Source organism: Rhinopithecus roxellana, chromosome 13 (genome assembly GCF_007565055.1).
Source record: "Rhinopithecus roxellana isolate Shanxi Qingling chromosome 13, ASM756505v1, whole genome shotgun sequence".
Lineage (NCBI taxonomy): Eukaryota > Metazoa > Chordata > Mammalia > Primates > Cercopithecidae > Rhinopithecus > Rhinopithecus roxellana.
Genome location: NC_044561.1, coordinates 118,984,639 through 118,994,372, shown reverse-complemented (window position 1 = coordinate 118,994,372; position 9,734 = coordinate 118,984,639).

Below are 9,734 nucleotides of genomic sequence, written 5' to 3'. Positions count from 1 at the left end.
AAAGACTCCATCAGGAAACTATTAGACTAGTAAATTCAGTAAAGTTGCAGGATAGAACAAAATCAACACTCAAAAGTCAGTTGCATTTATATAGTAACAATGAACAATACAAATAAATCTGTTTTAAATCGCATTTACAATAGTTTGGAATAAACTTAATGACTTGTACACTGAAAACTACAAAAAATTGCTGAACGAAATTAAGACAAAAACAATCAGAAAGATATCTTGTGTTCAAGGATTGGTAGACTTAATATTGTTAAAAATATTTACACTACCCAAAATAATATATGAACTCAATACAAACCCTATCAAAATCCAAATGGCATTTATTGTAGACATACAAAAAAAATTCTAAAGTTCATATGAAGTCTTAAAAGACTCCAAATAGCCAAAACAATCTTGAGAAAGAAGAATAAAGCTAGAGGCATCACACTTCTTGATTTCAAAGCATGTTTCCAAAGTTATAGTAATCAAAACAGTATAACACTGACATAAAAACAGACATGTAGACTGATAGAACAAAATATAGAGTCCAGAAATAAGCCCTCATATACAAGGTCTAATGATCTTTAATAAGAGTTTTAAAACTACACATTGGGGAAAGGGTAGTTTATTCAATAAATGTTGTTAGTATGGACCCTTATCTTATACCATATACAAAAATGAACTCAAAATGAAGATACACACACACCTCCCATAAAACAAAAACAAAACAGAAGATAGCAAGTTGGTAAGGACATGGGGAAACGGGAACCCTGTGCACTGCTGGTGGGAATGAAAATGGTGTAGTGGCTCTGGAACAGCATGGACATTCCAAACAAAATTAAACATAGAACTACCATGTGGTTCAGCAGTCCTACCTCTTCATATATATCGATGAGAATTGAAAACAGGATCTTGAAGAGATAGTTGCATGCCCATGTTCATTTAAGCATTATGCAGAAACGCTAAGATGTGGAAGCAAACTAAATGTCCATTGATGGATGAATGGATTTAAAAAAATGTGGCAAACACACACCCACGTACATACACACTAGACTATTATTCAGCTTTCACCAAGATAGAAATAACAGCTCCATCAGCTGACACAACAAGAATGAACCTGGAGGACATTGTGCTAAGTAAAATAAACCAGATGCAGAAAGACAAATGCTGCATGATCTCACTTATTTGTGGAATTTAATACAGTCAAACTCATAGACATAGAGAGTAGAGTGGTGATAACTAAGAGCTGGAGGGAGGAAGAAGTAGGGAGATGTTGTCAAAGGGGTACGAAGTTTTAGTTGTGCATAATCAATATTTTTTTGAGATCTAATGAATAGCAATGTGACTATAATTAACAATACTTTATTGTATAGTTGAAATTTGGTAAGATAATGTATCTTAAGCATTCTCACCAAAAAAAAAAAAAATAAAAAAAAAAAAATAAAAAAAAAAAAAAATAAAAAAACAAGAAAAAAACCAAGAAAGGAAAAAAGGGGAGAAAGAAAATGGTAACTATTTGAGGTGATAGAAAAATTATCTTGATTGTGCTGATTATTCCACAGTGTATATGTGTATTAAATCATCAAATTGTGTACCTTAAATATATATATTTAAAATATATACATTTAAATATATATGTTTTAAAAAGTCAAATGTGCCTCAATACATTTAAAAAATATATGTGAGGCAGAAACTGATGGAACTGCAAGGAGAAATAGATGAATCCATTACTGTAGTTGGAGACTTCAACATCTGTCTCTTATGAATGGGATCCAGCAGGCAGAAAATTAGTAAGGACACGGTTGAACTCAACAGCATCATAAATCAGTCGGATATACAGGCATACCTCATTTATTGCACCTTGTTTTATTATGCTTCACAGATATTGCATTTTTACAAATTGAAGGTTTGTGGCAACATGCATTGAACAAGTCTACCTGTGCCATTTTGCCAATAGCATGTACTCACCTCATGTCTCTGTGTCACATTTTGGTAATTCTCATAACAGTTCAAACATATTCATGGTAGTTTTAATAATCTTCCTACAGGGTGAATTCATTTGCAGGACATTGCACATAAACCCAGGACACAGGTACAATCAGTTGTATACATAATGTCTCATGTCAGAGATGTTTATAATTGTCATTGTTTTGGTCATTTGAGCACTAGCATCCTGCCCTTCTCAGAGCCCAGAAAGTGTAAGACATATTAAAAGTCGCACCTGGGACAGCCTTGGACTCTGAGAGTGGAAATACTCTTGTCTTTTCTTCAGTTATAGCAAATGAGGTGCATCTCATAACCGCTTATTCTAGTGAGAAACAAACATGGTAAACCCATTCTTTTCTCCTGTTACCAGAGGAGGAGACCCTAGAGAGAGGTTCTGAACCTGGTTAGGAGCAGTGTAGGGATGAAACATGAGTATGGGCCTGATACTGATGGTAAAAATATCATTAGGAAACCAGATGGGAGATTCCATAATTCCAACTGCTTGCTTAACCTTTGTGAATAAGTTAGCATAGGATGGGAGCAAGACGGTGGAAGGAGGAGCTTGTCTGTAAATCTGAAAACATATTGCCTACTCCTCTTTGCAGAAGAACACAGAGTGTTTCCCAAGGAAAGTGTGAAACAGCGTGAACCGAGCTGCACTCCCAGGAATATACCAGGGGAACAGCTGGTATGATGGGCTGGATTTGGCTAAATATGGAAACTTTAGTGTAGCTGAGTATAGTATATAAGTATACAAGTTGAGGGTGTTTAGAAGGGCCAGGTTCAAGGGGAGAAAGAGAAAGAGAGAGAAAGACAGACAGAGAGAGAGAGAGAGAGAGAGAGAGAGAGAGAGAGAGAGAGAAACTGAGACTGCTTTTACCAGAAGGAAAGCAAAGAGAGAGGCTTGGTGAAAGAAGAGAGAGAGAGAGAGGTATAGCAGTCAAAGAACAGTGGAATATTTAGGAGAGATAAAGAGATGATTTTTAAGGGAATGTTACCATATGATAGTGATGTAACTTCCTCCTCATGTTTTCATTTTACCATCAGTAAAATTCCCAATATTTATAGAATTGGATTTATGTTTCTTTGTGAGTACAGTGATGTTTAACGGCGGGCCCATAAAAGATATTGATTGTTCGGCACCACTGGGGAATGTCTAGTTGTATGTAGATCACACACACATACACACACAGACACACACACAGATACACAAACACATACACACACAGGCACACACTCATGCGCACACACACACACCCCCATGCAGATGTACCTACATGGAGCATATACATTAAAATGATAACATGATAATTTCAGGGTCATTAAATTGCTGGTAATTTTCTATTTGCTTCTTATTGTTTTTCAGTTTTTGAAAAAATTTCTACAATAAATATGGATTGCTTTTGTAATCATAAAAAGAAAATAATGAGGAGTATATGGAGGAATGGGTAGAAAGCTCAGTTTAGTAGACACAAAAACCCACAATTCTAAGCTTTCTCCACATGTACCTGCAAACTGTTGCCCCTTGGCCAATGCGTGGGTTCAGGGATATGCACGCCAATGACAAGGTCCATTTTTAGGAAGCTATATCTTAGGAAAAGCCCGCACAGGTCTGGAGATGGGCTTAGAGCTATTTGGAAAGGGTGTTCTTGGGTACTTGCTACTCATAGTAATCTAGAAGTGGCAGTACAGTCTCCAGGTGAGCATCTCCTCTTGGCTCCATAAGCTTTTTGCTCTATGGGGAAAAGACAGAGCTAGAGGAGGGTCCCCTCAAAGAGAGGACCTTCTTGTTTTGGTCTATGTGTGGCACAGCCTTCTCCATTTTCCTCCCTTCTTCCTCACTATTCCAAGAGGCACCCATCACTAAGAGATGCATACATACTTAACATCATAAACCTCTAACTTCTATGACCCCTGGTTTTCTGTGATTCATACTAGATGACCCAAGTCCTGAGACCACATGGGTGGTAAGGATAGGACTGAAGAGGGGAGAGAAGCTGGTACATTCAATCTGCCTGGTGCTGAACTCACTGCTTTGATGAGTATTGCACCCTTTTCAAGCTTCATCCAAAGACTTCCTTACAGACTACCTTCCAGACCTGTAAGAATTAACTGAGAAAGTTCCAGGAACTTTTGCTTACATTTCCCCCCAAAAACAAAAGAAAACATCTGGTCATCTGGAGTTGGGAAGCCTTTGGCATGGTGGGCACTGCCACTCAACTGATGTGTCAAGAGTCTGAGAACCATGAGCGGGCAGATCACTTGAGATCAGGAGTTCAAGACCAGCCTGGCTAACATGGTGAAATGCCATCTCTACTAAAAATACAAAAATTAGCCAGGCATGGTGGTGCACGCCTGTAATCCCAGCTACTTGGGAGGCTGAGACAGGATAATTGCTTGAGCCCGGGAGGTGGAGGTTGCAGTGAGTCAAGATCGAGTCATTGCACTCCAGCCTGGGTGACAGAGCAAGACTCTGTCTAAAAAAAAAAAAAAAAGAATTTGAAAACCAGTTGTATGTAACTTTGATCAATTCCAAGGGAGAAAAAAATTTTACTTATTTCCTAATGCATTCACTTTGTGCTGAAGAAAAGGGAGAAGAAGGTGGAGTGAAGTCTGGATACTTATGAGCTATAATACTAGTAATAGTGGAACGGTCAAGAAGTTGGAAAGAAGGTTAAAGAAGGACTCTAGAAAGACTACTGGAGTGAGTGATTGACAGCGGGGAGAGAATAAGAGTCAGGGATAGATAAGATATGGGCGAGAGTCTAGAGGAACACTCAGGTTCTTTTGGGATCTCGAGTTCTATGAGTATGGATTTCACTGGATGACTTCATTAGAGTTTGGGGTGATAAAAGTAGACTTCATTTTGGCCAAGGGGAAATAGGGAAGCTCCAGAGGCCAGCACGCTGTGGAGCCTGTGGGAGACTGCAGGAGCAGATCGGGCAAAGGGAATGAGTTTAAGCAAACACAGGACTTGGAGAGTACAAAGAGGATGCTTTCTTAAGAAGCAGTTAAATCCATGGAGTCTGGAGTCTAGAAGGGTTGTTAAGTTTGAAAAGGGTAGATTCTCAGGTTTCCTAAGCCCGTTGTACATACCTACCTGCCCTGACACAATCCCAATAGGTGGATTATTTATTCAGGCACTTCCAAATGGATTCATATATGGATTTCTACATTGACCAGAGAGAGATGTGCCTGGACCGACAAGCAAATGGCCAAGGTTACCTGACCTTCTGATCCATCAGTGGGAGATGGGAAAGGAAGAGAGGGAGACGGAGGGTTACCTCCTTGCTTCACCTGGACCCATTTCCATGGGAGAGAATTTCCCAGCCTTGACTTCCAATCAAGCAGACCTAGGATTTCTACTTCTACTACTCCATCTCCAGTACCCTTAGCTTCCCTCATTAAAGCCATGTACCTGACTCTTCTTTCTGTCCAAGAGGTCTGACTTCTTCACTGACTTCCCATCCCTGCCACTCATCACATAGCCACTTTTTCTCAACCAGGTCCCCACAGATCTCTCTCTTCTAAACGTACCCAATATCTGTAGAAAGCAACCACCCGTATATGGGCATATCCCCATAACTTATTCACGGGTGCCCTCAACTTGCTTCTCCATTTATCCTTTCCTTCTTTTTTCCTTTCTTAAGACTCTTCTTCTGTTTCTTCTAGTTGTCTTTAATTTCCTTCATGGAAGGATAGCCTTCAAAGTAGCAGTACACAAAGGTATTATTACCTATTCCTCAGTTTGAGAAGGATTAGATTTGTCCTTTTTGCCTAGTTGATTTCATTTCCACCAGTGGTCATTTACTCTTTCAGGATCCACATAACCTCTAATAGACTCATTTTAAAATTCAATAACTTCCAGTAAGTAATCAACAGGAGGTTATAAAATTGCTACTGTGTGCCAGGGTTGATACCTCTCTATAGGAAAAGGGACTAGGTATTCATGCACAGATGGATAAGGTAGCTACATGCCTTTCAGCATTATAAGCTAAGTTTTGTAATATAGATAAGTCGAGTCCAGAGCAGAGCATGATAACAAAGCATAAGGGGACTCACAGTCAGTACCTTTGAGTTAAGGGGAGGGAGTAGAGAGGAAGTTGATGGGGAGAAGTTCAGAGTAGGGTCCCTGGGGCATGCTAGACGTAAACATGGCCTCGAGAAATAGGAAAGGATTGGGGCCTGATGCGGTGGCTCACATCTGTAATCCCAGCACCGTGGGAGGCTGAGGCGGGCAGACCACCTGAGGCCAGGAGTTCGAGACCAGCCTGACCAACATGGTGAAACCTCATCTTTACTAAAATATAAAAAGTAGACAGGTGTGGTGGTGCATGCCTGTAATCCCAGCTACTTGGGAGGCTGAGTCAGGGTAATCACTTGAACCTGGGAGGCGGAGGTTGCAGTGAGACAAGATTGCAACACTGTATTCTAGCCTGGGTAACAGAACGAGACTCCATCTCAAAAAAAAAAAAAAAAAAAAAAAAAAAAAAAAAAAAAAAAAAAAAGAAGAAGAAGGAATCGGGACACTTTTGAGTGTATCTATATTTTTATTCTGGAGAAAATAGACTCAGCCCAGGCTCTCTCTGGACACTGACAGAGAGGGAAGAAGAGAAGGAATGAAATCCTGTTTTCCTACTTTGATATCATGTACCTTCCCTGGCCCCCAGTTCTGACATCAGCACTGGGCTGTGAACTTGGTGTTCAACTCAGAACCCCTGTACTTTCTTTTTTCCTTTTGCTCCCTCTTATAATGGATATAAAAGGTCTGGATTCTTTTCTGGAGTCTATAATTTCCCCATAGGTTCTTGCTCTGTCTCAAGTCAGAGGGTCTCTTCTATTTTCACATAGTGCCCTGAAGAGTCTTTTAAAATCAAGGAGCCCTCCATTTGCAGTTCTGTGGATTTTATCAAGAGCATTCCCTAGCAGGGCAAAAATCTGTTTTGACTTCTGTGGGAACACAGGAGTTTTTTTTGTAATGGACAGATGAAGGTGAGGTGGGGTGTATCCCATGGGTATAGTAGGGGCAAGTAACAGATTTATTAGTTACAACGAAAAACTAATAGTTCTTCCAAGTAACAGCCACTATTAATAGTTGTTCAAAGAAACATTAATCTAGGCTGGTGTGTTTCAACCCAGATAAGCAGCAGCATGGGACCTGTCTCCTGGAACTATTTTGCTCCTTGTCAGTCTGCTCCAGACACTCTTCCTTTGTGTTACATGCAGAGGCCAAGAATCCAGGGCATCACTCCATGCCCTATTCCTACCCTCACTCGGATCAACCTCTGCCTAACTTATTGCTTTTGCTACCTGGGACACTGCATCATCGGAACGTCACTAATGTCCCATCTGCATGGTTTGTGCCCAAACCAAGATGAGAACAGATCAGCAGTATCTCAGATATGAGACATCTAGTGATGCTGTTGCATCAACAGAATAGTTAGGGAGCTGATCTCTGTGCCTAGGCCCTGCTGCTGGGCTTTATGCCAAGCAAAGGCAAGGTTGCTTGTGTCAACAGGAACAAAATGAGAAGGACTTTCAGAAGTCCCCCCTAACTAAGGACAATTTTCCATTATCTGAATGCCCCACAATTAAAGGTTTATTCATTAGGGTTAATTTTCTTTTCTTTCTTTCTTTTTTTTTTTTTTGAGACAGAATCTCACTCTGTTGTCCAGTCTGGAGCACAGTGGTGTGATCTTCTCAGCTTACTGCAACCTCCACCTCCCAAGTTCAAGCAATTCTCATGCCTCAGCCTCCCAAGTAGCTGGGATTACAGGTACATGCCACTGCGTCTGGCTAATTTTGGTATATTTAGTAGAGATTGTGTTTTGCCATGTTAGCCAGGTTAGTCTTCAACTCCTGACCTCAAGTGATCTGCCCGCCTCGGCCTCCCAAAGTGCCAGGTGGGGCCTCCCAGTGGGAATCTCAGTATCCCCAGCCAGGGGTTTATGGATAGGACACTGATAACCTTGAGAGGAGCTCCTAGGAGGCGGGACAGCGGTGGTATTGCGGATCAATGATCTTAGTCTTTTCTGCCTACTGGCTCAGGAGAGTCAGGGCAGCCCAGATGAGGGCGATTCCCCCCAGTGTGGCACACCCACCCCTTCAAGGGAGAAACACTGCTTATTTAAGTGGGTTTCTGACCCTACTCCTCCTAAGTGAGACCTCTTAACAGGAGTCTCCACACACCTCATGCAGGAGTGTTTCAGCTGGCATCAGGCCAGTGCCCCTCTAAGACAGAGCTCTCAGAGGAAGGAGCAGCTTGGCATCTTTGCTGGTCTGCAGCCTCCACTGGTGATAACTCCAGGGATGGGAGGGACCCAGGCAAATAGGGACTGGCGTGGATCACAAGCAAACTGCAGCAGTCCTACAGAAGAGGAGCCTGACTGCTAAAAGAAAAGCAAACAGAATACAACAGCATCAAGAAAAAGGCACCACAAAAACCTCCATTCAAATGTCAGCAGCCTCAAAGATCAAAGGTAGATAAATCCATGAAGATGAGAAAGAATCAATGCAAAAATACTGAAACCTCAAAAAGCCAGAGTGCCTCTTCTCCTTCAGAGAGTTGCAACATGTCTCTAGCAAGGGCACAGAACTGGGCTGAGACTGAGATGGATGAATTGACAGAAGTAGGCTTAGGAAGATGGGTAATAACAAACTTCACTGAGCTAAAGGATTATGTTCTAACTCACAGCAAAGAAGTTAAGAACCATAATAAAACATCACGGGTGCTGTGAATCAGAATAAAAGCTTTAGAGAGGAACATAAGTGATCTGATGGAGCTGAAAAACACAACGTGAGAATTTCATAATGCAAACACAAGTATCAATAGCTGAGTAGACCAAGTGGAAGAAAGGATATCAGAGCTTGAAGACTATCTTGCTGAAATAAGGCAGGCAGACAAGATTAGAGAAAAAAGAATGAAAAGGAATGAACAAAACCTCCAAGAACTATGGGACTATATTAAAAAACTGAACCCACGAATGATAGGGGTACCTGAAAGGGACTGGGAGAATGAAACCAAGTAGGAAAATACACATCAGGATATCATCCAGGAAAACTTCCCCAACCTAGCAAGACAAGCCAACATTCAAAATCAGGAAATCCGCAGAACCCCAGTAAAATACTCCACGAGAAGATCAGCCCCAACACATAATCATCAGATTCTCCAACGTTAAAATGAAAACAAAAACGGTAAGGGCACCCAGAGAGAAGGGCCAGGTTACCTGTAAAGGGAAGCCCATCAGACTAACAGCAGACATCTCAGCAGAAGCCCTACAAGCCAGAAGAGATCAGGGGCCAATTTTAAGCACCCTTAAAGCAAAGAATTTCCAACCTAGAATTTAATATCCAGCCAAGCTGAACTTCCTAAGTGAAGGAGAAGTAAAATCTTTTTCAGACAAGCAAATGCTGAGGGAATTTGTCACCACCAGGTCTGCCTTGCAAGAGCTTCTGAAGGAAGCACTAGATATGGAAGGAAAAACCAGTATCAGCCACTACAAAAAACACACTGAAATACACAGTGGAGTGACACTATGAAGCAAATGCATAAACAAGTTTGCAAAATAACCAACAGGCATCATGATGTCAGGATCAAATTCACACATAACAATATTAACTTTAAATGTAAATGGGCTAAATGCCCCCAGTTAAAAGACACAGAGTGGCAAGCTGGATAAAGAGTCAAAATCCACCTGTGTGCTGTATTCAAGAGATGCATTATAATAAAAAAGAAAATAATCAAAATTCTAAAAATAAAA